Genomic DNA, 27,474 nt, shown 5'->3' on the forward strand with positions numbered 1-27,474 from the left:
ATGAACCTTTGAAATTGTGTGGGGGGTGATTGCACGATAGTATTGGCCCGGTCTTGGAATGTCTTTACAACGTCCTTTAAACCGTTTGCTCCAACGCTTCACAGTGGTCAATGAAATGCCGTGTTCAACGTAACCGGCAGCCATACGGCGATTAATTTCTGTTTCGGAAACACCTTTAGCTGTCAAAAACTTCGCGACACCGAGCTGTTCAACTTTTGAAGTGTCCATTATGTGACGCAACCATATTCAACCGAGTGTATGAGAGCATTAAGGAACATTTATCTTCACACCTGCGTGTCACTTTTGTAAATGAGACATGCCGTTCTCCTACGCGCATGCCTCGCAGATAATGAACCGAACTATTATTGCGTGGTTAGGGTAGGCGCACTTTCATTTGACTCGCCCTCGTACATTAGAAATGCAAAGATACAATGGGATATACAAATGTGAAAATACGGCTCGATAAAGGACAAAAAAGTGTCACTGGAAACATAGTTCACTGCATGTATACACAAAACATCGCAACAAGATATTTAAGTATGCATATAAGTCTCCAATGAGTCTATGTATGTAAGAAAAAGTAACTGTATGTAATGCGTCAAACAAGGCAAATAAACATGTTGCACAATCATAGATTCACAGAATCCTAGATTCCGCCCCCATTCCATCCACTCCCCCCGATGTATTGCGTGCGACGGAAGGCGGCGCGCTTGCTCCCCGCTTTTCTCCTTTGCGCACACAAGACTGAGCCACCATCGTCGGCTCACCCATTCCACCTCCCCCCCCTACGCTTTCATTCGCACATACAGAATGCAGCGCGTGGTCACGATTTTATCACCCTTGGACTTTATACGAAACATGAGGGCGACGGCGACGGCAGGAATGCGCCTGGAGTGTCCATGTAATTGCTTTCGCAATAATACAATAAACGTATCCGGCAACTGAAGCGTCCCGTCGCCCATTACTTTCCGCAAAAGAAGTATCAAAATCGAACTTTCACCATGCGACAATTCGCTGCGCCGCAACAATGTATTTTTTTTCTGTGAGGCGGAGGCACCGAAATGGAAAAAAAACCGCATAGGAAAGTATGTTGGCCAGAATCGAATGCCTAGATCGGGCACCTAATGGGGCTACAGAATTAATACCGAAGAAAACATAAGGCGATTGGCCCACTGAGAACCATATGCATATTGCTCAGTATCCTACACCGGCGAAACAAGACTTTCCGGAAAGGTTCCGCTCAAGGAACGCGGTGCAATCCTTCGACTCCCCACAGTGATGGCGGCGAGCGACCATTGTTTTTTTTTTCTCGTCTGCTAGCCAGAAAGCTTCCAAAACTCTGTCAGGTGAAAATCCGCTCGGCCAGAGCAAACCGAACGCCCACCGAAGTGCACCGCGCGGTGGTCGGGGCCGTACGAGAAAAACATATGCGCTCTGGCTCGCTCTGGCAGCCCGCGGGTAGGGTAGCGAGAACAAAAAAAAATTGAAGAGGCTCAATGTGTTCTCGGCGAATAAAAGTCAAAGTAGAAAAAATAAATAAGAACGTAGTTACTTTGGCTGGCTTTAGTGTATTGACATGGTTGTTCTGGCGTAGGTTAAAAAAGTGTTGATATTTTTTATGTGACATGACGGCACAAATGAACCACCCCAACACATCGTCTCATTGGCCCTCGCAGCGTGCTTTGTCAACTCGTCTGCTAGTGCGTTGATTTGGCTTGTCCCGTTGTATGTTCCGATGTAAGACTTTAGAAAAGTCAATGGACCTTTGGCGTCCAATGTTTATAACAACATTAAACCAACAAAGTTTCGCAATTGAAAATTTAAAGCACAACTTTGGAAATGTCAATGCACGTTTCACATGAAGAGCTTATGAGATTTATACCCATAAAGTTCCGCAATTGATATCCATGCGCTCCATAGATTCCGTGGCCTCAGTGAGATGCCGCGGCGAGCCCGCTCACCATCAAAGCGCCCTTGAAACTTTGTGTTCGGATGGGACTGCTTGGCGTTATGTGACTGCCGGTGTAGGGGCGTTGCCACGAAATCGAGCCCGAGTTCGCAATCTTCGCGGTTAAATGTCTTTTCGAGCGTCAAAAAGACATTCTAGACAAAATCCAGAGAGATTTCCGGCGCCGGGGGTCGCTTTGGTGAGCGGTGCATGGACAGCACGAAAAAATTTCGGGGGGGGCTGAAGCCCCATAAGCCCCCCCCCTGGCTACGCCCCTGGTGTGGGTGTACGTGTGTGTGTGCGCGGTCGAGCGAGACTTCGCGTTCTGCAATTAGTATAGCTCTTTGCTGGCACGCTCGCTGAGCGCCGCTCGCCGTTAGCCGATCTCGCTAATCCGATACGTCAAGAGTCCCGGAACGAAGACGCTTGGCCGGCGCCGCGCGCGCGTTTTTTTTTTTTTTTTTGTGTGTGTGTGTGTGTGTGTGTGTGTGTGTGTGTGTGTGTGTGTGTGTGTGTGTGTGTGTGTGTGTGTGTGTGTGTGTGTGTGTGTGTGTGTGTGTGTGTGTGTGTGTGACTGAGCAGACCTCGTCTCCAAAATCGAGCCTTGCGTCGTCCGAAAGGGACGTCGATGGGGAGGGTGGGGGAGTGGTTCTGAGTTGTTCCTGTAGCTCAATTTATAAACTCCCGCCTCCGTCGCGCATGGAGAAGCGGATCGCTCAGAGCTCGGCGCGGCTTATGTGTCTGCATCGTTGTTAGGTTTAGTCGCTAAGTAACACTAGTGACTCTGTTTTCACGTCGTAATTTTTTTTTTCTGTTTGCTTACATGGCTCTGTAGACACATCCGCTAAATACAAGGTAAATTACGGACAAAAAAAAAGATAAAGAAAATGAAGGGAATGTTTAGTCCACAATGGTTCTTTTATACAGGACGAGGCCTAGCTCGCTCGGTGCCAGTACTATATAGTGCTGCAGATAGACTTGTTGGGTTGTCATTAATTTAGTGTCTGTGTTTTCCGCGCCCGCTTTTCAAAAGACGCACGCTTAGCAACGCGTCCTGCTTTCTGTAGTTCTAATTGGCTCTTTATAAAATGGCTCACTAGTCTCTGACCTGCGTTACCATAAACGGCACGTCTTTAGGAAGGAAAGCCTAACCAGTTGCGCCCTCTAACCGGCTTATGAAATGTCGGGCGATATGGATATGCGCGCAGTGTGGATGTGTTTTGGAGTTTGGTCTATGGTGTATAGTCTAAACATAATATATAACGTGCGCCTGCATTTCTTTCGATTTATTCAACACCGGAACCGAAGAACTACTTCCGTCATATGTGTATAAATGTTCGCCTGGCCGTGCTCCTTGCGTTCTACTGCAGATGACAGAGGCGATGTACGTACTAATGTCCCACTCATACGTGCTACACACAAGCGTCTACAGCGTACACGAGTGACAAGTTCAAGGAGGCACCATGCGTATAGACCGCCCGGTTCGGGCCAGTGCCACGCCCCAACACGACACGACGAGTCAGTTCAGAGAAAACACACCCACAGCCTTGTGGTCAGCATGTTACGCTGGTGCGTGCACGCTCGAGTTCCTCGCCACGCCGTATAAGATGCCGCGAGGGATCAGTGACCGCGACCGACTCGCGGCTTGCAAAAGCGGCTCGAGGAGCACGAGTTCCGGTCCACTCGCAGAGCCACGTTGGTGCGCTATACTACTCTCACTTCCAGCTGTGTTTGCCGCACCATTTTAATCTTTTTCTTCCCCCCCCCCCCCCCCGTCTTGTCTCGTCTCGTCTCGTCTCGCGGTCGCGCCGTCACTGTCTCTCTCTTCTCGCTCGAATAACTGCGTTGCTACTACCGTATCGCGAGCCAAGCAATGTAAACACGCCGTGTGGCGCCAGCGCAAGCACCACCGCGGCTGATAGGGCAGGATGAAGACGGTGCGGCGGCTTCGTGGACGTGGTCGAGTGTGTGCGTGTGGGTGCTGCTGCTGCTGACGCGTCTGGGACGGTGTTTGCCGCAGGGCGCCAACGCCCCCTTTCTCTCAGGCGCAGGGTTGACGGTCTCTCAACGAGGGCCGCACCCTCGTACGCCTTCTCCCAGCTGCTGCCGCCGCCGCCGCCGTTACTGTTTGGCATCCTATGCCCGAGACCGACTCTGGCCTGCGCAAGTATTTCCCGTATCAGTTGTAGAGAAAGTGCTTGAAACGCAGTTCGTCGCACCTTTCTTTCTTCGTCGGTCCTAAAAGAGGGCTAGCTCGTACAAGGCTGTCATCGTTATCCGGGATGGGGCCCTTGAGGTGTTATCGAAACTCGTGTACTCTGTCTCTGTGCATGGCTCCCGCCGACGGATCTTAGGCCAACAAAGGCGACAGCAATTCCCGAGTGAAAGGGAGAGAAGGCCGGCTGCTGCTGGCAGTAAAGATAGAAATTTTACTGTCGTCCGCTTGGCTTTCTACCCTGTTTAAGCTGCAATAAAGAGAAACGCCGAATGAGTTTCGACTAGTACGGTATCCTGTCAGCGGTTGATCTGATATCCGTCCGCTTAGCGGAATTCGCTGCCGGGCCTCAAGCCTTATTATATGCGTTTTGAGGTGCTGAAGACTTGGCAAGGACGGTCGCTTTTGACTGTACGCGTGTTCGAAGTGCCAGTATTGATAGAGGGGCCTCCAATCACACGGCTTGAGCCACAGCCACGATGACGTACTATGTGGCCTTGGCAACTTTCGACACTGACCGTACGTTAACGTTGATGTAGACATATTGCCATTCGATGAAAAGCTGAGAAACGGGGTTTGTAGCAGAAGCTAAGCTCGTTAGTGTACAGCTAGGCTTCGCATACCAGTACATATGTTAATTTGATAGAAGGTTTAAGGCTGAGCGGGCACTTCTTCAGTGCTATCGATACTGCCTGGTTAAGGCTGCTGTTCTCCAGGGCAAATGCTCAAAGCCTTTTCCTTAACTGAATCGCAAAACCAGGCGGCATTGCCCAATAACACCACTATTTTGACATGGAGTTCCTTGACCTGGTTATCAAACGCCGTCCGCTAACCTTGACATCTAACCGGCTGAATGTCGCTGGCAGGAGTGGAGAGGGAGAAAGTCGATGCGCGTGCGCACACAGACCGGAACACCGCGAGGGAGGGCGAGGGGGGGGGGCGCAAAACTATGCGGGCTCAGCTTCGAGTATGGAAAGCTGACACCGCTCCTCTTTTCCAGAAGTCGCCACGCCCACGCAGGGACGTTGGTCGCCCTCTTATAGACTTCCCGTGTGTGCGCGCGCGCGTGTGTGTCTGGTTTGTGCGCGTGTGTGTGTTTGAGCGCGCCGACTCGCACTTGCCCCTCGGCGTGCGATATCTTTGTTGACGGTGCTTAACGTTTGTCCGCGGCGCCACTTGTTTGAACTCTACGCGAAGCAGTGCCCTTCCTTCATCACTTCGGTCACTGATGTCACAGCCGTTTCGATGGAATTTCAGAATCTCATCGAAACGGCTGTGATCAGGGATCTGAGATTCTGAAATTAAATACCGACACTGCATCCTCTGCGCGCTGTTACGAACTTCAACCGCTGCACCACGATTACGGCTTTGTGGTCCCGTAGCGCTCGTCACCCGTTTCGTGACAGAGCGTTGGTAGCGATGACTCCGAGCCTGGCGTCGATGAGAATAACAAAAGGGACTTTATACATTATATACAGGTTATCATACAGGACATGAACGGGTCGGCACTGGGGCCGAGTGCTCACAACAAACGCGACTGTTCTCGCACGACGACGTCCGGCGAAAACGCGTTTCACATCTCACCCCAGTCGGGAGCGATACTCTCTCCCGGTGGGGTCGGCAGATCCTGTTTTCGAGCGGCGTGTCTCTGCTTTTATAATCCCCGAGGCCCATTGTCACTCAACCGGCCCAATACAAAGTCAGCACACGACGGTCGTCCGAGGGGTCCAACCAGCGACCGCGCTGGCCACCCGGTTCAAAGTTCGCGCGCGCGGTGACCTCCAGGCAAGGGAGGTGCGGCGCCGGGCCGTCGGGCACACGCGGACACGTCAAAACACGCTGCTCCGCCGAGGCTTCTCCCGCACGAAGGCGCAGCATCTTGACTTGTGAAGGGAGAGTTATGGCGCTCGCAGGATAGATTCTGCATCTTGCAGATTCGGGATCCGGGCTTGTGGTAATGGCACAACAGCATCCCCGCCCTCAGATAAGGCGCCGGGAAGACGAGCTGCCTCCACGTGGCTCGGATGCCAGGCGCGCACGTTCGTCAGGCTCGTCCAAGTTCACGTCCAGTGTCGGGACGCCAGGTAACCTCACGTGCCCAGGTCCGACTCGCCAGGACAGGAGCTCTGCTCACCACGTCGTCGCCAAGGCACCTTGACCAGCTCCGCTCGGGTCGTTCCTAAGACCTTGCTTCTCGCCACTGGTCCCGCTTGGTCGTTCTGCAGCTTGCAAAACCGACCGGCAAAAGGCAACACCCAACACGAACAAGTGCCCTCTGTCTCCCGTCAAACACCAGACAAGGCCATAATTCAAATCAACCTAACTAAATTGTTTTCCCCTTTTTTTCTCCCGCTGCAACAAGAGGCAGGTGTACGATCTAGCACACAAGGCTTAAACAATCAGTTTTCAAATCATCAACATAACAAAATAGAAACAATTAATAATCAGCAATAATAATTACAAATAGAATGGTCCCCTTGAAATCGCTTTGGACCGAAAACATACTTCTGAGGAAGCAAATGAGGTCATTCATTTTTCCCGGCGATATTTTCGCGGAATCTGAAGCTGCTTATATTTGCGACCCTGCTTATCCGTGTAGCGGCGGTACAATAAGCCAGATTCCTTGCCAAATGAAACCTCCTTTTTTTTCACTCCCCGTTTGACGCTCTTCCTCAGATCGGCTAGTGAACAATCTTCCTGTTGTTCGCGAATCCGAGTTTCCCTTTCAACTGCAGCCTGCTCCTGCCAGCTGGCGGAAACCGGAGCGAGTGTGGAGCCCGCGTCGCCTAATTGCGGCGTCGCGTCTCTATCGCGGCTAGCACTGCACGCGTCACTCCCACTCACCTCCAGGACCCGCTCGCCTAGGCCAGCCTCCGAGCTCTGCCTCTCCCGTGACTGCTCGCCACTCAAGTTACCGTGATCGGTCCGTGTGCCGCACCGCCTTTCGCTAACCGACGCTAGGCCAAGTTCCCTCGACAGCGGGCGCGCTTTGGATCGCGTGGGGGCCATGTACGCCACGTCGGCAAAGAATGATTTGCCCTGATCCCTCAGCAGCTGCTCCGAGCTATTTGAGAAGAGGTAGGAAAATTGCTCCGGGAGGGCGGCTGACACAGCGGCTTCGGTGTTAAGTTTCCCAAATTCTCCTTCAATGCTAACCGTTGCGATCGGTAAACAGACACTCTCCTTCTCGGCCACTTGCCGTATCCTAACGCACTCTCCCGTAAAATCACTCGAGGAGACGAAAGACGGGTGAACAACGTCCATAGTTGCTGCAGAGTCCCGCAGTGCTCGGCACTTCTTGCCGTTTACCTTAATTTCCTGCACATAGGGCTCCAATAGACGTATGTTCTTGTGAGTTTCCCGTATCGTTGCAAAAGCAATTCTCTCTGGGCAGCTTGCAGCGATGTGCCCTTGCTTTTTGCAATTGTAGCAGGTTAACGGTCTCCGTTTTTCAAAAGAACGCGTCATTTCGTTTCGCTGTTTCGGACCATCGTCATCATTCTGAGATGCATTCTGTCCATCCCTTACAGTTTCTTTGGGAAGGGACTCGTCGTCCCGAAACTCGCGACGCGTGATTTCCTTCCGTTCGTCGGGCTTCCCGTAAAACCCATCTCTTCTATCTGCTTTTTCTATGCGCACTGCCTTGCTGTGCAAGCTGCGGCGTGTGTAATACTCTTCCGCTAACTCTGCTGCCTTGTTTAGCTTAACCTCCTTTAGCCTATCTTGCAGCCAGAGCCGGACATCCTCATCAATGCAACGGTAGAACTGCTCCAACGCGATGCATTCGACAATTTTGTCGCGGTCGTCGTAAACCTCTTCGCCCTTCAGCCATTCCACCAAGTCGGCTTTTAGACGAAACGCGAAGTCAACATTCGACTCCTTACCCTTTTTTGCATACCGGAACCTCTGCCGGAAAGCTTCGGGCGACAATTTGTACTTCCGCAGTAGCGCTTCCTTCACATCACTGTAGCTCTCAAACGCCTCCTTCGATAAGCAAGTTATTACGTCTGATGCCTCCCCAGGAAGCAAGGCTAACAGATTCTGTGCCCAAAGGGATCGCTCAATGCTATTCCGTTCGCAGACGTGCTCAAATTTCACGAGGTATTTGGCCATATCCTCTCCGACGACAAAGGGTGGAAGTTGATCGCGTATTCTTGGAACATTAGAAGTGAGACTAGGCGCCGGCGAGTTATTTCGGATCTCCAACTCTTTCATTTTAAGCTCGTGCTCACGTCGCTCCCTCTCTCTCCTTTCCTCCTTTTCCTCCTCGCGAAGTTCCTTTTCTCTCCTTTCCTGCTTTTCCTCCTCGCGGCGTTCCTGTTCTCTCCTTTCCTCCCTTTCCCGTCGTTCATTTTCCTTCCTTTCCTGCTCGCAACGTTCCTTCTCCTCCCTTTCCCGACGTTCATTGATATCCGCCCAGGCCTCTGCGGCTTCCTCAGCCGTTACGTCCCCGGTCCTCATGACCTCAAGGATCGCATTCTTTCTTTTGGTTGAGCCCAACTCAATGCCCAACTCCTCACAAATTTCGAGAAGTTCCTTCACCTTGTACTTCTCCATCGTTCACACTGTCCTCCTGCTGTTTACCCTTTTTGAATATACCTGCCGTACGCTACTATAACACTACTAGTAAGACATATGCAAGTATTTCACACACTGCCCTGTTTACCCCCTCAGCATCCCCTGGTTTTCAAAACACTCTTACTAGGCTTGAAACACACAAGGTTATCACAATGCAACACCAAATCCTTCCCTAAGCTACTATAACCTGTGTCAGAGAAAGTCTGGTGTTTGAGGTAAACTTCAGGCACTCACCGCGCCGAGGTAGCTGATGCCGGTCAATCCCGTAGCTGCCATCCAGTGTTACGAACTTCAACCGCTGCACCACGATTACGGCTTTGTGGTCCCGTAGCGCTCGTCACCCGTTTCGTGACAGAGCGTTGGTAGCGATGACTCCGAGCCTGGCGTCGATGAGAATAACAAAAGGGACTTTATACATTATATACAGGTTATCATACAGGACATGAACGGGTCGGCACTGGGGCCGAGTGCTCACAACAAACGCGACTGTTCTCGCACGACGACGTCCGGCGAAAACGCGTTTCACATCTCACCCCAGTCGGGAGCGATACTCTCTCCCGGTGGGGTCGGCAGATCCTGTTTTCGAGCGGCGTGTCTCTGCTTTTATAATCCCCGAGGCCCATTGTCACTCAACCGGCCCAATACAAAGTCAGCACACGACGGTCGTCCGAGGGGTCCAACCAGCGACCGCGCTGGCCACCCGGTTCAAAGTTCGCGCGCGCGGTGACCTCCAGGCAAGGGAGGTGCGGCGCCGGGCCGTCGGGCACACGCGGACACGTCAAAACACGCTGCTCCGCCGAGGCTTCTCCCGCACGAAGGCGCAGCATCTTGACTTGTGAAGGGAGAGTTATGGCGCTCGCAGGATAGATTCTGCATCTTGCAGATTCGGGATCCGGGCTTGTGGTAATGGCACAACAGCGCAGCATCTGACGAGTTTGCACGTCCTCGCTGTTCTCGCATGTGTGTGTGTGTGTTAGAGAGAGAGAGAGAGAGAGAGAGAGAGAGAGAGAGAGAGAGGTTGTCTTGGCGGGTGAGTGTTTCTTCTACGATCGGACGTGCACCGGAAATAGTCCTGGCAATCGCGGTATCTGTCTCAGTAGTTTCTCCTGGAGTGCCACGACGGTCGATTAGCGGGCGAACAGATACGGTTTGACCGGCACAAGTCAGCCCCGAGATGTTGAACTTTGAGCACCCCCCCCCCCCCCCCCCCACTCTCTAAAAAAAAAACAAGAAGGAAAACGTCGGCGGTGGACAGAATAACACTCGCACGTGCGCTGACGGCGCGTTGCATTTTGCAGAGCCAAGCGGCTCGCCCGCAGTGTTTCGTTAACCGTCTGTCTGCGAATGGATTGCTGTTTGCACTGCCGTCTAGCGGATTTCTCGAATGGAAAATAATATCTCTCCTTCGAGGATGAACAAGAGAGGGCGGAGTCATCAGTGAGAACATACCTCTCCTGTTGGATGTTTCAAGAACATTCCGTGTCAGAACTCTGTCCTCCAGAAGATGGACTGTTGAGCTCGCGTCGGATATTCAGGCCCGGTTGGGGTGCTTCATTCGCGTTGGATATATATTTCGTGTTGTCTGCAGCCTGGCCTCTTGGATCTGTCTTCTTATTGGACATTCACTCGGGCCGCCTGAGGCGAGAGACGCTCACCTTCATCTCGGAATAGCTTTTCTTCCTCGGAGAGCACGAATTTTCTTCGCCAACGCCCTTTTGTTTGGGCGCAAAAGGGGCGATTTCATCTATAGCCTTTCGCCTAGAGTGGCGATAAAAGCCAATTGCTGGTAATCTTGCTCGTTTTCTTTTCGATGTCATTTCGCTGTTATATGTAATGTTCTCGACATTTGCACCCATATAGTGTTCGGGAACGTGAGTCGTGGTGGAGATCATATCCGTCCCGTGCCAGTCAAGGGGGACTGCAAGACGGTCGGCAGTCTCTGCTGCAGGCGTCGGCGCCCGATAAGCGGTCCTTGCCACTTTGATCGTGGGCGAATCTCCGTGTTGTCGTCGGCTCCTTGGCGGGGAGGGGGGGGGGGTCGTGCTTGTCGAGTCTTTCTTGTGCGCGCCGCAGCTGGGTCGGTAGCCGGGTGCACTTGGCGTTGTTGGGTCCTCGCGTCCCCGCCACTTTCGGTGTCGTCTCGACGAGAGGAAGGTCGTTGTCCTCGTGCTTCCGTAGGTGGGCCTGTTACGTGCCAAGTGGCAGGGTGCGATGATCGCCGCCGCATTAACGGCGGAGAGAAATTGGCCGCATTACGTCGAGATTAATTGTCGCACCAGTCTTGCTGCTACCACCATTATGCGGCGGGCCACCCATCTTCACCCCTTTACACTCGCCAACCTCACGTTCAGTTTCCTTGCTCTTCCTTTCTACTTGCCTACAGGTCGAGGCATCTCTCATTTATGCCTCTCTCTTTGTCTTTTGCTCATTTCTATGAAAGCGCCTTGCACGTGGAATTGAGCTTCTCGCCATGATGCAGTTCTCCTTTTTTGTCGACGTTAATGAGCCACTCTCCGTCTGTTTCTAAACCGTACCGTGGAAGGGATCGCAAGTAATGCCTGGTTGCGCTAATCATGCAATTGCGTACGAAACAGTGCAGATGCATAGACGTCCCCGAAAGTAATCGCGAAATTACGACCGTTTATAGTTCCGTTGATAGAACACGGCGCTTTGCGGACGCACCGGTTCCATAATTTTCTCCTTTTCACGTTTGCCGCATAAAGAAAATCAAAGAAAAAAAGGAAAAACAGAATTCGTTTGAGGAATTGCTTCGCTGACAGCCTTTTGCGGGGAGCCGTGTTCAGCCCTTATTTCCCCAGTTTTGGTGGACGGGTTACGAGCAGGTCGTTTTGCAGGCGAGGACCACCGTCGGGTTTCGAGCGTTTATTATAGTATCAGATGACCTCACGAGCCATCGCAGCAGATGACGATTAAGGAGCTGCTATAGTTCATAAGGACAACGGATCTGCAAAAATTGTTGTAGCCGGAACTGCAGCTTTCATTATGCTGTGCATGATCCTGTGCTGTGATCGCGACCGCTGTGAACGCGTGCTCTCTCTCTCTCTCTCTCGATTTTATGTCCCTTTCCCCTGTGTGGGGTAGCAAATTGGATTTACCGTTATGGTTAACCTCCCTGCTTTTGTCCTCTCTCCCCCCCTTACCCTCTCCCAGACACCCCACTGCAGTCTGTTTATCCCAGACCAGGCATTTGAAGTGCACGGTAAAAAGAAGGCCGGCCGGTGAAAATTATTTTCGAGCCTTCCCCTCTAGTAGCCCACTACCGGTATCGTGACGTTAAAGCCACATTATTTAATTTAGAGACTGCCTCCCCGCAAACTGTTCCTTTCCTCTAGACATGTCCCACGTGTGCTTTGCTCTGCGTCACTCGTACGCATGCGCAGAGCGCTACAGTTTCGCTTCTGCGCAGGCGTCGCGAAGCCTTGTGTCATGAGGCACATCGCACTATGGTCATATACGGCGGCCGCATTTCGATGGGGGCGAAATGCCAAAACACCCGTGTACTTGGATTTAGGTGCACGTTAAAGAACCCCAGGTAGTCGAAATTTTCGGAGTCCCCCCCACTGCGACGTGCCTCATAATCAGGTCGTGGTTTTGGCACGTAAAAACCAATAATTTAATTTTAATGACTGTACCCTTTAAAAATGCGGTTACTAACTCTGTCGTTTCTTTTACTGCAACCGCCTATAATGCCCATGTCACTGCGCTTTTCTGCGGGCAAGTCGCGGGCGGCAGCTCCACGCGTGCCCCGTGTCTGCAGCCGTGTGGGCGGCCTCCACTGCGTGTGCTGCAGCTCCTTTTTTTATTATCTTTTTTTTTGTGCGCGCTGCTCGTTTTGTCGAACCCTTGATATCGGCGTGCGCGTTTATTATTCCCGCGGAGGCCGCGTGTATCTGTCTACCTGTACACTCCCCCCCCCCGTCTATTCTGGGAGTCGTGCTGCCTGCACGTACAGTTTCTGTCGCGCGCAGTGCTTTTAGCCGCGACGTTAACCGGCCGCTCGCTGCAGCGGAGGTGCGGCCGGGTTCGGCTGGATCGCGCCGCGATCAGATACCGGGGTCCAATTTGGGCGACGCGCTTGCGTCTGCGCCGGGATCCCTGGTTGCCACGCCGCGTTTGCGGTGCGGGAGTGGCCGAGGGGAAAAAGAAAAGCATTAGCAAAGCTTTGGAAGATAAATTTGGCCTCGCAACGAGCGGCGTTCGACTAATGGGTGAAAAACGACTGTCGCCGCGATGCCCGCCTGTGTGTGCATATTTATGACGATAACCTTTTTATAGCGGGGCGCATTTCCTGATTTACAGTTGATTAGTTTCGCCGGTAGTAGTTTCTTCGATAACATTTCGTCGGGTATAGAGGTAACACTAATCTGTGATGTGGTGTGTGTGTGTGTGTGTGTGTGTGTGTGTGTGTGTGTGTGTGTGTGTGTGTGTGTGTGTGTGTGTGTGTGTGTGTGTGTGTGTGTGTGTGTGTGTGTGTGTGTGTGTGTTGCGCCAGGTGCTACGACCATCATTCCCCCCTCTAATGTGTTTCGTGCCGGCTAACTTAGTGGCGAAATGCGAGAGCGCTCGCGTACGTTGATCTAGGGGCACATTGAGGAAGCCCTGGTGGTAAAAAATTAATCCGGAGCCCCCCCACCACCGCTTGTCTTAAGATCACTTTGTATTTCTGGCTCGTAATATCCAGTTTAATTTTTAATTATTCTGCAGTTCTGTACATTCATTAGAAACGCAAATGCTGTGGAAATGCCGGTGATGAAAGTTGCGAACGTTTCCGATATCACAAAATAAAATCTTGTCCACACTTCGTGAGCTCTCTGTGCGACGTCCTAGGTTTTCTGCTGTGTGTGCGTTCCCGCCGGAAGAAAGAAAGAAAGAAAGAAAGGAAGAATGAATATGGTGTGGGGCTGCTGAGCACGAGGTCGCGGGATCGAATGCCGCCGACGGGGGCCGCATTTCGATGGAGGCGAAATGCGAAAACACCCGTGTACTTACCGCGTACTTAGGTGCACGTTAAGGAACCGGAGAAAAGAAATAAATTTCGGGAGTCCTCCACTACGGCGTGCCTCATAATCAGAAAGTGGTTTTGGTACGTAAAACCCCATATTTTTTTCTAATGAATGAATGAATGAATGAAAACTTAGTTCTAAGGTGCCGCTAGCTTAGGGAGATTTCAGTCCAGGGCTTCCCTTCCAAGGGAAGGGAAGCGTACCAGAGGGCGGCAGAAAGTTAGGTGGGCGGATGAGATTATAGAAGTTTGCAGGGACAACATGGCCACAATTAGCACATGACCGGGGTAGTTGGAGAAGTATGGGAGAGTCCTTTGCCCTGCAGTGGGCGTAACCAGGCTGATGATGATGATGAGTCCAGGGCTGTGCTGATGAGCTTCTCCAGGCGCTTCTGGACGCAGTGCACCTGGTAACGTTGTTCGTGCTGTGTTTTGGCGCAAATGCGGCGCCAGTCCGGTGTAGGGGGTGGGCCACCGAGAGCTTCCCGCGCGGTTTGAACAACGCGTTGGCGTCCGAACGAGATGGATGGGCGGGCGCGAGGCGGCGGCCGGCATTGGGTCACGAAGACGGGATGACGATGCCCGAGGTGTCGACACGTGCAATTCCACGCCGCCGCTTCGTTGCGTCCTCTCGCTTCTGCTTCTTCAAGGCCAGCTCACATTTCGTGGAAGGCTGCAGCGCCGTCTCACCAAACCATTGTAGTGGCGTTTGGCGTGGGGCCCGGGAGCTTGCTTTCGGAGTGTGTTGAAATTTCGTTTGCTCCGAATTCTTTGTATTTTTCTTTTTCGCACGCATATCTCGCGCGGTTTCTTCTTTCAGGGACGGCGATGTGTGGAGTTATTTGTAGCGGTGATTAGTTTCGGTAGAGACCGGCTAAATCCGGAGCCCGTGCTTTTTCTAAGTGAGACCGAACACCGAATCTTGGCCGCTGGCATATACTCTGTATCGCCCCGTTGGCCGACGTGGCCGCCGCGGGTTCCAATTAGCTACACGGCGAAGTGGTGCGGTGTTGTCGCTGCTGCTTGGAAATGCGCCTTGGCGTATCCCTATCGTTGCCAGCTGAACGTGCGCGTAAGGCAAGGATCTGAGGAGGCTGGTGCACAACAGCAGTGACGTGGCCTCCAAGATCGTCGTGGTGCGACTTTCGCCCTTGCGATCTCCGAGGCCACGGCAGTGGTTAACGGTATGCCAACGTGCGTGTTAGATGAAGGGGAGCTGTCGGGCTCAGCGTCTTTGTAACAGCGATACGAAGCAAGAACGCCCTATGAGGTCGCAGAGTGCACAGATGTTAGGTTTAGCTGAAATGTAGGGATAACAAAGCCGTGAAAGTGGACGAAACGACAATTCGTCGCAAGTGGGAATTGAGCCCATCTCTACCATATTACGTTTACGGTGTTTTACCAATTAAGCTATACCGCTATATACCTATAATTAAGCTATGCCATCCTCCAGTGCACTCTCTTGGGTGTTTAACTGTGCACGTGCACTATGGGTGTACCCCGTGGAGTTTTAGCCAGTGTCACATATGGTCATGGTGGCGAATCGGAAACATCCTTTCAGTATGGTGTGCGGGGTATAGGAAAGAAATACAGGTATATATCCCTTTCAGTTCTAACGACTACGGTTGGACTAGCATGATTAAACTTAAAAAAAAACTATACTGCAAATGGGATGGTTATGCTAATATTCGCATATGCTGACAATGTCGTACACGTCGCTCAACTACTTCCGTGTGTGTATTATACTTCAGAAACTTCACTTTGAGGGGCTTCCGTGCATGTACGGTGGATCTCGCGCTAGTCGAGAAATCCAGCTTCGAAAACACGTTTCGAATGATTTCTTTTTGTGGATTTGTATCTTTACTGAGCCTGGGAAAAACAGCTCTGTATGAAGTGTGTTACAAACAAACGAGATTTTGTGAATAGGTCTGAAACTAAGGTTATTTCAACTAGAACCATGCAATACTATTCCGACCCTATAAGTGTGCAGTGTATCTTTGCCATAGTTCACATATTTGATCCGGGACGACTTCGCATCGATAGAACGAGCTTATTGAAGCCGTGTACTGGCGATTCAGAATTGAAAAGGTCATGAAAAGGGAACTCCAGATTTTGCTATCGGAGCCGGTAACTTTTCCTTTTCCCTGCTTCGCCTCAGAAAGGATTTCCATTAGGGAGGGAAATCCTTTAGCAAACGGAGCGAGTGCAGCTTTGACATTTGCATTTATGGGAATCGATGTTTGAACACAGCTTCAGTGTTCGCCTTCGTATTGACGTAGAGTTTGCGGTTATGGATGAGTGAAACCAGAGAGGTAAAATTTCATTCCGGAAACAGGGAGTGAGTGCAGCTTTGACATTTGCGTTTATAGGAATCAATGTTTGAACACAGGTTTCGTGTTTGCTTTCGTATTGACGTAGAGTGTGCGATTATGGATGAGTGAAATCTGAGTGGGAAAATTTTAGGTCGGAAACTGGGAGTGAGTGCAGCATTTGCGTTTATAGGAATCGATGTTTGAACACAGGTTTAGTGTTCACCTTCGTATTGACGTAGAATGTGCGATTATGGATGAATAAAACTAGAGCGAGAAGATTGCATGTCGGAATAAAAAAATTCGGATAGATAGATAGATAGATAGATAGATAGATAGATAGATAGATAGATAGATAGATAGATAGATAGATAGATAAGTCAGCGAGAGTAACTGTTCGTCTGGCTACTCTTATGTACTGAGCGATAGGGCAGTCGACGACAAAAGTACATATAAAAATAACATCCCTGCACACACACACACACACACACACACACACACACACACACACACACACACACACACACACACACACACACACACACACACACACACACACACACACACACACACACACACACACACACACACACACACACACACACACACACACACACACACACACACACACACACACACACACACACACACACACACACACACACACACACACACACACACACACACACACACACACACACACACACACACACACACACAGAGAGAGAGAGAGAGAGAGAGAGAGAGAGAGAGAGAGAGAGATTAGGGAGCTGGAAGATTGGACAGGGGGCTTATTCGCCTGCTTTATTAATTAGGACTAGACGGGCAGTGCGCCGCTCTTTGTGGCCGAAGGCAAATGGGACCCCCGTGTGTTCCTTCCGCCAGCGAGATTCTTGCATTTTCGTTGTCTGTGTCTGAATATTCCCTATTGGGAACACTGGCTGTTTTCACGTTGGAGAGCCTAGGCTTCTTAGACCGATGAATTCTAGCTTCCCATTAGGACTGGTTTTCTTGCTTTGGAAAGACTGCCACATTCGCGATCGTTCGTGTCAGAATGGTGCTGTGTGACATTCTGGGTCATCCATGCAAGACTTATTTATCAAGGGTTCTAGGAGGAGACGCCGGGAGAACTGTTAGCGGAAGTAATATAGTTATGTACCGGTGGCCCTGCCTAAAAGGTTTGCTACAGTCGGTCACGTCAGTTTATGGGGCACGGATCCGGCTACTAATTCGATTAGGCCAATTTCACGCCGAGTTTAACTACGCCACCGCTACCGCAATGTATGCCGGTAGTATAGTAGCCCTTAGCGGTTTAAGTGCAACTATGGTGAGAAGCGTGTTACGTTTGTACCATGTCCGAATCGCTTACTCCTTGAGATAAAAGGCAGAGAGTTTAGGAGACATTGGGACAGAGTTTGGGAGATATGGCGCAAGAAAAACTGGCCGTCCCCTGCTCAGCCATCGTGTATCGAGTTGTCTGTTTTAACTCTCTCTCTCTCTCTCTCTCTGTACTTGTCTCGGGCGTCCGTGATAGTGCCACGCGAGAGCGCGCTCCACGGCTGGTGTAATGGCGTACTCCCAAAAGGATCGCGCCACCGATGCAGTCGCTGCAGTGTGCTCGTCTTTCTTCATTTATTTAAAATATGATAATGATAATAAAATAATGCTAATTTTCGTATCCTATTGTTTCCGCTGTTAGAAGCCACCGCTTATGTGACACCGTGGCCTTCCTCCCACAAAGCACTTCCCGTTCTTCACGGGCTCCGTCATCACTGCACGTAAAGTATAGGAGCATTGATGCTTTCCTTTGCATGATACATGTCCAGTGCCGCTCCGTACAACAGTCCGTAGTCATATATAGCCATAAAACGGCGCAGCACTGGCCTTTGTAGAGCGTAGGTTGCCTGTGTTTTGAGTTGACTGTTCATCAGTGTTCCATGGGGGGAAGCTGACGTGGGTTTGTTTCATACACGACTGTGCGCTTTACGTTTCACTTATCCGCACCGTTTCTGGCTATCACTTTCGTCGTGAGTACGCCAAGATTAATTACGCGGGGAACAAGTTCCATGCAGTCGCCTGCAGTGTTCAGTGCACAGCATAGGGCCTCCCACTGTAATTTCTAGAGAGAACCGTAGCGCTGCCATCGTTCAGCCACCGTGGGAATGATGGTTGGTTCATGTATCTGCTTGATATTCGTGCTTGTATGTTCAGACATTCTTGTGGCTTTGTTTACTAAGCTTTATCTACCTTTGATTGGCCTAAATCGGGAAGCGTTCGGAACTTTCCAAACGAGGGAAGGCAGTAATATTCTCCGCATATGCACAATCACCACGAATCACCGCGAACGTAATATTTTTTTTGTCGACTATGATTAACTTGCAGAATCGCAAAGCCTTCTGAAGCCAGGGGGGCGGTGTTTAGGGAGATCCCCGTACAGTGCAGCCCACGGTTAAAGGGAACACTCCAGTGCTGCTCTCACCTGGTTGGCGCGCTATAGTTGCAGCAAGTGCCGGCAGGTGCCACGTTAGTGTTCTGCGCTGGGATCTAGGAGGATCTAGGCTGCGCCAGCAACTAAAGGTCAACTGCTGCAAAGCCGGGTGGTCAAAAGGGGAGATTTACCACCACCACCACCACCACCATCATCATCATTATCATCCTATACTATGTCCACTGCAGGACGAAGGCCTCTCCCTGCGATCTCCAATTACTGTCTCGCGCCAGCCGATTCCGACAAGCGCCCGCGAATTTCCTAATTTCATCTGCAATCGCGTGTTCCTTTTAACAGTGGAGCGGAGACACTGCTAAACGGCGTTCCCGTGCTGGCTGTAACGCAGTGCTTGCAGCTCCCACAGGCACTAGCGCCAGAGTTTTACCTCGAGCAATTTTTTTTTTTGCAAGGAAACTCAACGCTGAATTGGGACGCTCGCATGTCGGTCCACCGTACTAAATGCACGCGGCGTCGTGCACGCGGCCGAACGGCGGCGCTCCAGCTTGACGCACCGCTGGAGCCGCCGCCGCCGGCGGCAGTCTATTTTTGTTCCCTCCGGGGTGCGGGCACTGCGTGCAGTCTCGGCGATCGATAGCGGGGCATGGTACAACAACGCGCGGTGTAGAGGTGCAGACGGGGGCCTCTCCGCAAAAAAAGAGGGAGACATCGGGGAGAAAATGTCGCGCAGTATATACGACGTCTGTCTCTGCTCTTGCTCCTCGGTCGCATGTGTGTAGGTACACAGCGTGTCCCCTGCTAACGTTAGCCCGTCTGTTCAGCATAAGAAAAAGAAAGAAAAAAAGCGGTCCAATGTAAACTTACAAGACCCACGGTGTTTGGTCGTGAGAAGAGGGTCTGACCGCCGAACACGGTTGGTCTGGGAATCGCGTCTTGCCCAGCGTTTGTCTAATCTTCCTTTTTTTTTTTTTTGTTGGAACAGCGTGGCTAACGTTAGCTGGAACATTATTTCACTAAGGAAGAAAGAACAGGAGAAAGAAGACGTTTAGCGACGTGGGTGACTACTATACATATGAAGGCCGGACGCCGGCCGAAACATTGCAGTTCAATATTTGTTTGTGCTTTTTTACGTGTGCCTGAACTTTCCATTTAGAAAACACCTGATCCGTAGAGCTTTTTCCTTCAAATAGACATGATTGGCTGCTTATGATATAACTAATAAAGATCGGGCCCCTCGGTTTCCTGCCTTCTATCTATCTATCTATATATATATATATATATATATATATATATATATATATATATATATATATATATATATATATATATATATATATATATATCCATCCCTGGCGCTTACGCGTAGCCGTGACAGATTTAATGCTTTTCCTTATGCAGCCCCCTCCACACGTATAAACGCACATTTTTTTGTTCTTCTTCACTTCCTATCATACTAATTTCATTTTATTTGCATTTTCATTGAAAGCACCACTGTCGCTGTATTCCTCCTTGCCATTCCTGCTGCGTTTCGTAATCGCACTCTCGTTCTTGATTCCTCGTCCTGCCTCATATTTTTGCATAGTGCTTCCCGTTCTTGCCGCAGTATACCTTCACGTAGGCGCTGGCAGCAGAGGTTGACGGATGGGAGACGCTTCGTAACAGTACAGGAAGCTGCCGAGTTCCTGCTCCACTGTAATGCGAGGACCCAGCGTCTCCGAAAAAAGAAAAAAAAGAAAAGAAGAACCGCGCGAGAAGCACGTGAGCCTTAGGCATCAGAGAAAAAGAGAGGGAAAAAAAAAGAAACAATAGCCTGGGACACGCACGCGGGAAGTGATGCATAGAAAGTAGAGATATCAGTCGAATCAGGCCACCCGGATAACCGAGGTTGACAGGGAATGCACAAGTTTCGTTTGTTTTGGAGCAGCAGGGAATTTCCTCGACGGATGAACAAGATGGAACAAGAACAGCCGAGGCAGCCCGGCGCCGCTCGGATACTTGCCAACTCTCCCGATATTTCTCGTAATGTTTACGAATTTGCGCTGCTTCTTCGATTTTACGAATGCCGAGTCTAGGTTTACGAAAAGTAGAAAGAAATAATGTCGACTGTAATGTTTCGCTCGTTGTTCTACGACCGTACCCTCCTAAGTTTGACGGTGAAAGGGCATCGGAGGGTTCGTTGCTTCGAATGAAGCTATCCAAACAAGTGCCTAAAGCAAGCCAGATCGGCAGCACTGAAATCGCTGAAAAAGTAACTGTTTTGCTTGTCAGTCCCTATTGATCCAAGTTTGCCGCAAGTTTGCCGCTGCTTGCCTGCTGCGTGTAAAGGTAAATCAGGGCTAATAAAGTGCTTGTGTATACAACGAAATGTCCATGCTCCCCTCTCCCCTCGCCCTGCTGCTGTTTCCGCGGCATCTTCACGAATTTAAATTTAACAGGCTGGAAGATCTGCACTCGATGTAACTAACGTCACGGTATTCTGATTGAACAAACGCTTTTCCCAAATTGGTACTTAGCATTTCTTCCCCCCCCCCCTTTTTTTGCGTTGTGCTGTCCGTATCTGCTTTGTACTGGCGGCTCTCCCGTCGGGTTCTGTTGTGTGGTATTTGTCGATATATAGGATCGGCACATCAAAATGGCTTGCTGTCTTTTCGTTTCAGGTGTTAATTTGAAAGAAGTCTTGGGGGACCAAAGCGGCGCAAGGAAAACGTAAGTTTATGTTTTTAAGTTTCTCCTGCACGCAGCCTTTTTTAGGTCGCGTTTTGGAGGGCACGAAGAGCGGTCGTTACGTGAACTGTTGTCGCAGGGAGGCTCGTGCAAACACGGCGGCGTCCTCCCGTATCGTTTACTCGCGACCCTGAATGGTTTAAATATAGGCTGCCTGGCGTATCGATCTTGAGTGTCACTTGATTCGCCGGAAGTGTGTGCGCCGCGTGTGGGATGAGTTTCAGGCTTGTCATTTGCCATCTTTGGAAGTGACCTTTTTTTTTTTTTTGCCGACATGTTGGAAACTTCATCGGCCACGCTGGTTTGCGATTGCGAGGCATATCATGAGATTAAATATTGCTCCGCAAGAGAGAGAGAGAGAGAGAGAAAGAAAGAAAGAAAGAAAGAAAGAAAGAAAGAAGAAGAAGAAAGGAGAAATGCAGGGAGGTTAACCAGATGGGAAGATCCCGTTTGCTACCCTGCGCTGGGGAGAGAGAGGGGAGGGGGAGGTAAAATGATAACAAAGTAAAGATAAAGAAAGAACGAAAGGAGCATAGTCATGCAATCATAGTCCGTCACTAGCATCGCGTACCGTCACCGCTCAGCACAGTAGCAGTCGGAGCACAGCTACAACCGCTTGTCCAATTCTGTTGGCCTTAAAAAGTGCAACAGTGCCCTCGACGCCCTCCGCTCTGACCTGCAAAGTTGGAAAGGGGCTACTAGGGAAATCAAAGCCTTGTAAGAGAGAGAGAGAGAGAGAGAGAGAGAGAGAGAGAGAGAGAGAGAGAGAGAGATCATTTCTGTATAGCACGAGGTCGCGGAATCATATCCCGGCCGCGGCGCGGCCGCATTTCGATGGCGGCTATACATGCAAAAATACCATTGTTCCGTGGATTGGAGTAACGTTAAGTATCTCCAGGTGGTCAAAATTATTTCGTAGTCCCCGTATGCCAACGCGCCTCGTAATAAATCCTGGTTTTAGTGCGTAAAACCCCATAATTAATTCCGAAATTATTTGAGCTGTATCAGCAAATTGCCATTCTAGAAAAAGAAAAAAAAAAACGAAAAAATAAATAATGAAGGGTGGGTGACGACGTCGCCTTGAAGCTCTCGCACTACATTGCGGTTGCGTCACGGATTTTTGACGGTTACTGCTCGGTCCTATAGTTAACTTTTTATGCGTAAAAATGGAAGAGATTGTATTCAGAAAGAGCCATAGACTGGATTTACCGAGTGAATGTTACCCAGCGACAGCAACCTAAATGCCAAAGAATGACTTGAAATCCGTGAGCTCAGTTTCACAGCGAAATGAAAAAAAAAAAACGGAAAGAGGAAAAAGGTATATTATCGTTTAATTAAGGAAAGTGAGCTTGAAAGAATTCTTTACGGGTGTAATTCATTTTGTTGGGTCCCCTTGGTGCCCCTTTTGAGTGCTACTTGTGCATACTCTATCAAGCTAAACGTTATAAGTGTGCGATGTCGCGCCGGCATTGTTTGTGGTTACATTCTTTATGCACGTGCGAGCAAAAAAAAGGTGCTGCTGACGCTGTGGTCTAAATCGTGTTTCAGGCGCAGCGCAGGCTGTAAGCGCGTTCGCATTGAGAGCGCAACATGCCCTCGATATTATGCCGCAGCCTTAACGTTTTTTACGACGTGGGTCGATTATTTTTTTATTATCTTCTAAACTTGCTTATGTACTACATGTACCTGGTGGGAAGGAACTCATGCGCCTGCTGAGAGGGTGCTCGTATGGGCGCCGTGTATATACAGGGACCAAGTACAGGCACTTACTGCCTCACTGCGGCGTCCTCGGCAGTGGTTTCTGTATTCTTACTGGGAATTAGACTGTATATTCTTCCTCCCCCACTGCCCCCCCCCCCTTCCTCGGTTTTTTCTAGCTGCCCGTTTCCGCACACTACACACGTATTGCTGTGGCGTAGAGGTATATACGCCTGTGTGTGTATTGGTGGCTTATTTTTAGACTTCGCGCGTAGCTCGGTGCCGTTTTCCAATAGCCGAAACTTCTCTCACTATAGAAATGAGATTCACGAAACATCCACCAAAGCACTACTTGCCCACTTGAAGAGAAAATACGCGATTCAGGCTCGCTTTGCGTATAGCCGGATATGCTCGCGTGTGTCTTGCACGCAGCGTTTGACGCTTGGCTGCAGCGGTGTACCAGCTTTATGGGCGGCAAGAGCCTTGATGGATGCTTTTATATGTATGCAAATCGATCAAATGTTCCCGTTCAGCCGCGGTTGTTTTGGCATTTGTGCGGAGTTTTTGCTCGCATTGCATTTCAGTCTGGTGCGGCGGTTGCAGTCTAGCTTTTTTCTCAACGTCAGTAGCCGGAAAGTAGGATATATATGTCAAGGAGAGCTTACATGTCCGTGTACACATTGCAGTTAATGCTGTTCCGGAGACACGGACCGCAGATGGTGATTGATGGTGGTGGTTTATTGGCAGCAGCAGCGCCGTCAGCGACATCTCGTGGTGGCTTGTTCAACTACGCCGCCCATAAGAAACGTGTTCGTGTTTCATACGACTGCTCTTATAGAAACAGAAGAGCCGCTATATATGCGTGAATATGTTGCAGCCGAAGCCGTCACGTTGATTAAGCTTTGACAGTCGCGCAGTATTTTATGATTGCACAAGTTGTCAAGTGTACACAGCTACGTTTCGGACAGCCGGTCACTGTTTATAACAGATTTATGCCCTTTGGCTGAGCTCTTCGTCGCAAGGCGAGCCTCTGGAGTAACTGCTGACGTCTTTGTCTACGGTATGCGGTAAACTGGTTACGGAATATCGTTAATGATCTTGCCATTGCGTATAATTACAATTTGCGCAATTTACGGAATTAAAACGGTGGATTAGTAAAAAGACGCGCATCTATAGTTTTAAAGTCCGACATGTGCGCGATACCTTTGGCGTGTTCCTGTGACGCAAGATGTGCCCACCGATACCGATGGAAACAAAGCGCTGCATCAGCGGTGGTCCGTCTGCGGCGGCTGCTGTGAGTCGCGCCCACGCATCGCCCACGCGCGGCCTCTCCCTATCTACCGATTAGCGAGGCAGTCGCGCCACAGTTCGCTCCGTTTACAGTGTGCCGCACGCGACAGATTGCCCGCGACAGCCAATATATTGCGAAATAAAGACACGTATAGAGCTGCGCTCAAATTTCGCATTAGAGACTGTCGTAATTGAGATGATGATGATGATGCTGATGATTATGATGATGAAATAAACTTAAAAAAAGTAGAGCCGGCGATCTTCGGCATGTCGCCCACAAGTGGGTGGCTTCCTTATTCCAGGATGCCATGGCCCTCGGCTGTCCGCCCTTCTCGGTCCACCAGTCGTAATTGTCGGCCAAATTTCTTTTCATTTTGTCTGTGTGTGGTGGTATATATAAGAGGGTCTTCGAAAGGAATAATTGTTTTCGTCTAGAAAAATCATGCAGTGAAGAAAGAAACGTTTCCGCGTATTCTGCGCTGTCGCAGAACCTGTAAAATAACAACGCAGGATGCACTGCACTGGAAGCCGTTGTAAGCAGCAATGCGCCGTGAAATAATGTCTGCCTATCGTCTGAGAATATTCTCTTTTACGCGAGGACCCTGCGTCGCATCACGCTGCATGTCGGCTCATAGAACATTTGCTCCTTCCGCCACTCTCCGAATGCATTTCGTCAGTCGTGTTTACCAAACGTGCCTGTGCCGAGAGCGAAGCTGTAACGGTCAATTCTGGTTTATAGCTGATTTAGAGCGATTGCTCTTCGATACGCTCGCTCGCTCGCTCGCCGTAGTTTTCTGTGATCGACCATGACGGCAGCGCAGCCTGCGCTCTTGCGATGCGAAAAAAAAAATGAATTGAATTAAGGGACATTAAAGGCGCGATCGATGGTCCCGCCGAGGGTAGGACGAAATGTGTTTACGCCTCGTTTAAGAGACGGGACAATGAACTGTTTAGGAACCCGACAGAGGCGATCGACGTGCGTCGTAAGCCCCCTCCCCCTCCAATGAGGATACTGTTGCCTTTGTCCCGAACAGTTAGGGCTGCTGCATAGGCGATGCGTCGTTATCTCGGCAGAACGCGAGTCTGTGCTGTTATCCATGTTGTTTTCTCTGTACGGAGTACTTATTGTTGTGTGGATGAAAAGCGACAGCGTTGTTGGGCGTGCGACGCTAATATCGTGCCTTCTTGCGGTGCGCTATGTTTCCAGCTGCGGAGCGGCGTCACTCGTTTCCTTATTTTTAGTTTCAAACCCGATCGTGTCCCGCGGGACTGAATAGTGAGAAGAGTTGAGCGCGGACCGGAGAGAGAGAGAGAAAATAATGTAGAGAAAGGCAGGGAGGTTAACCAGAGGTAGTTCCGGTTGGCTACCCTGCGCAGGGGGAAGGGTTAAGAGGGATAAAAAGAGAAACAGAGTAGAAGGGGGAGATAGAAAGAAAGGGAGACAAGCACGAACAAAGCGCGTACACTACAGAGCGGTAGGGGGCGGCATTCTTAGAGTCTGTCGTGAAGGCCCGTGGACCGCAAGAACCTTACTAGCGCGAGTAAGGCCTTCAACGCGGATGTTCTTTCGGAGGATTGGCCTAAAGCTTTTAGTTCTGAAAGTGGACAATTGTCCAACTGGTCCAGCACTCTGCACATCACTTGTCTCTCAGCACTGTATCGCGGGCAGACACAGATAATGTGTGCGAGCGTCTCGTCGATGTTACATGTGTCGCACGTGGGGCTGTTGGCCATTCCTATGAGGAAAGCATAGGCGTTTGTAAAGGCAACGCCTAGCCACAGACGATAGAGCATAGTCTGTTCACGTCGGGGTAATCCAGGCGGGGGGTGCATCCGTATGTCCGGAGACAACGAACGCAACCGACACATTGTGAAAACATTCGAGTCCCACAGGGGCAAAGTACACTCACGGGACATCAATCGCAGCTGAGCCGCAGCGTCTGTTCGCGAAAGCGGAATGAAGACTCGTTGACCACTTTCATGTGCAGAACGGGCGGCTTCGTCGGCGTGGTCATTCCCGCTGATGTTACAATGTCCTGGAAGCCACTGAAAGATTATGTTGTGTCCCTTGTCATAGCTTTGGTGATATATGTGCCGAATTTCTGAGGCCAGTTGTTCATTGGGTCCGTGGCGCATTGGGCTTCGTATGCACTGAAGGGCTGCCTTGGAGTCACTAAAGACTGTCCATTGTTGCGGTGGCTTCTGCTTAATGAAATCAAGTGCAGCACGGAGCGCCGCGAGTTCTGCACCCGTCGATGTGGTCACACATGAAGTTCTTAATTTGATTTCCTCAGATTGTGCCGGGAATATGACTGCAGCAGCAGAGCTGTTGAGTTTTACTGAACCGTCTGTGTATACATGTTGGCGGAATCTGTGCACGTTGTGAATGTGCTCCAAAGTTGCTTGTTTCAAAGCTTGCAATGGCGCTCCAGCTTTCTTTCTGATTCCTGGAATTGTCAGTTCAACTTGCGGCCGGTGCAGACACCACAATGGATCTGACAATCGTGTAGCGGGCGTAAATCCTGATGGCAAGTACGATTGATGTCTTGCAATAGTTTTAGCAAAGGTTGAAAGTGGCCTCTTTGCTGGCGGACCGGAGAACAGCGTTGGCCCCGAGCTAATAGAGAGTTTTAGTATAGCGTAAAACACTTGCGTTAGCGTTAGCGTGCGACGCAACGCTAACGCAAAGAAAGACTGCACTGCGCGGCACAAGGTAGTGTTTTAGAATAGCGCAACGGAGAAAAGCGTTAACGTTAACGCAAACAAATACAGCGCCATCTAGATGTAAAGACACACAGTACTGGAAAGCGAAATCCACACGAAATGTCGAGCTTATCCAATGCCGAATCCGCAAGTGTGTCCCTAAGTCAAGCTTATCGAAAGCCACAGTCGCTGCGTTAATTACGCATGTAGGTGTTTGGTTTGAGCGTTGTTTTGTCGAGAGTCGCGAAACATACCGATTAATCTTGGCATGCTGCGATCGAGTGTTCTGTGGGACCCATAATACGTGTCCTTTTCAAGTTGGGATGACATAGACACCCTCATGCTTCGGGAATGAGAGCGACCGCGCAGGTTCTACGTGTCCTCAAGATCCACTCAACGTCGAAGCTATACCGGAGGGGACGTTTCGCCGGCAATTTCTCTTCCAGAAAGCGGATTTCCCACTTCTTTCCAATTTTTTGCAACGGACGCCCACCTTGACGTCCATCCGAATGGGTTCAAGGCGAAAACCTCCTTCACGAG

The 27,474-nt window shown here is 50.3% G+C and overlaps 2 protein-coding genes across 5 annotated transcripts in view; one reads left to right on the forward strand and one right to left on the reverse strand.

The window, feature by feature from the left end:
- LOC135901913 (peroxynitrite isomerase THAP4-like) overlaps window positions 1-27,474 on the reverse strand; it is a 141,284-nt gene that overhangs the window by 86,792 nt on the left and 27,018 nt on the right. The gene's annotated exons all lie outside the window — the stretch shown is intronic.
- LOC135901912 (uncharacterized) overlaps window positions 1-27,474 on the forward strand; it is a 253,509-nt gene that overhangs the window by 70,668 nt on the left and 155,367 nt on the right. For all 3 annotated transcript variants that reach the window (XM_065431739.2, XM_065431740.2, XM_065431741.2), the window contains one exon: window positions 21,177-21,225. The gene's annotated coding sequence lies outside the window, so the exon portion shown is untranslated. The remainder of the gene's footprint in view (window positions 1-21,176; window positions 21,226-27,474) is intronic.

The sequence above is a fragment of the Dermacentor albipictus genome, chromosome 9 (genome assembly GCF_038994185.2).
Source record: "Dermacentor albipictus isolate Rhodes 1998 colony chromosome 9, USDA_Dalb.pri_finalv2, whole genome shotgun sequence".
In the NCBI taxonomy this organism is placed as follows: Eukaryota; Metazoa; Arthropoda; class Arachnida; order Ixodida; family Ixodidae; genus Dermacentor; species Dermacentor albipictus.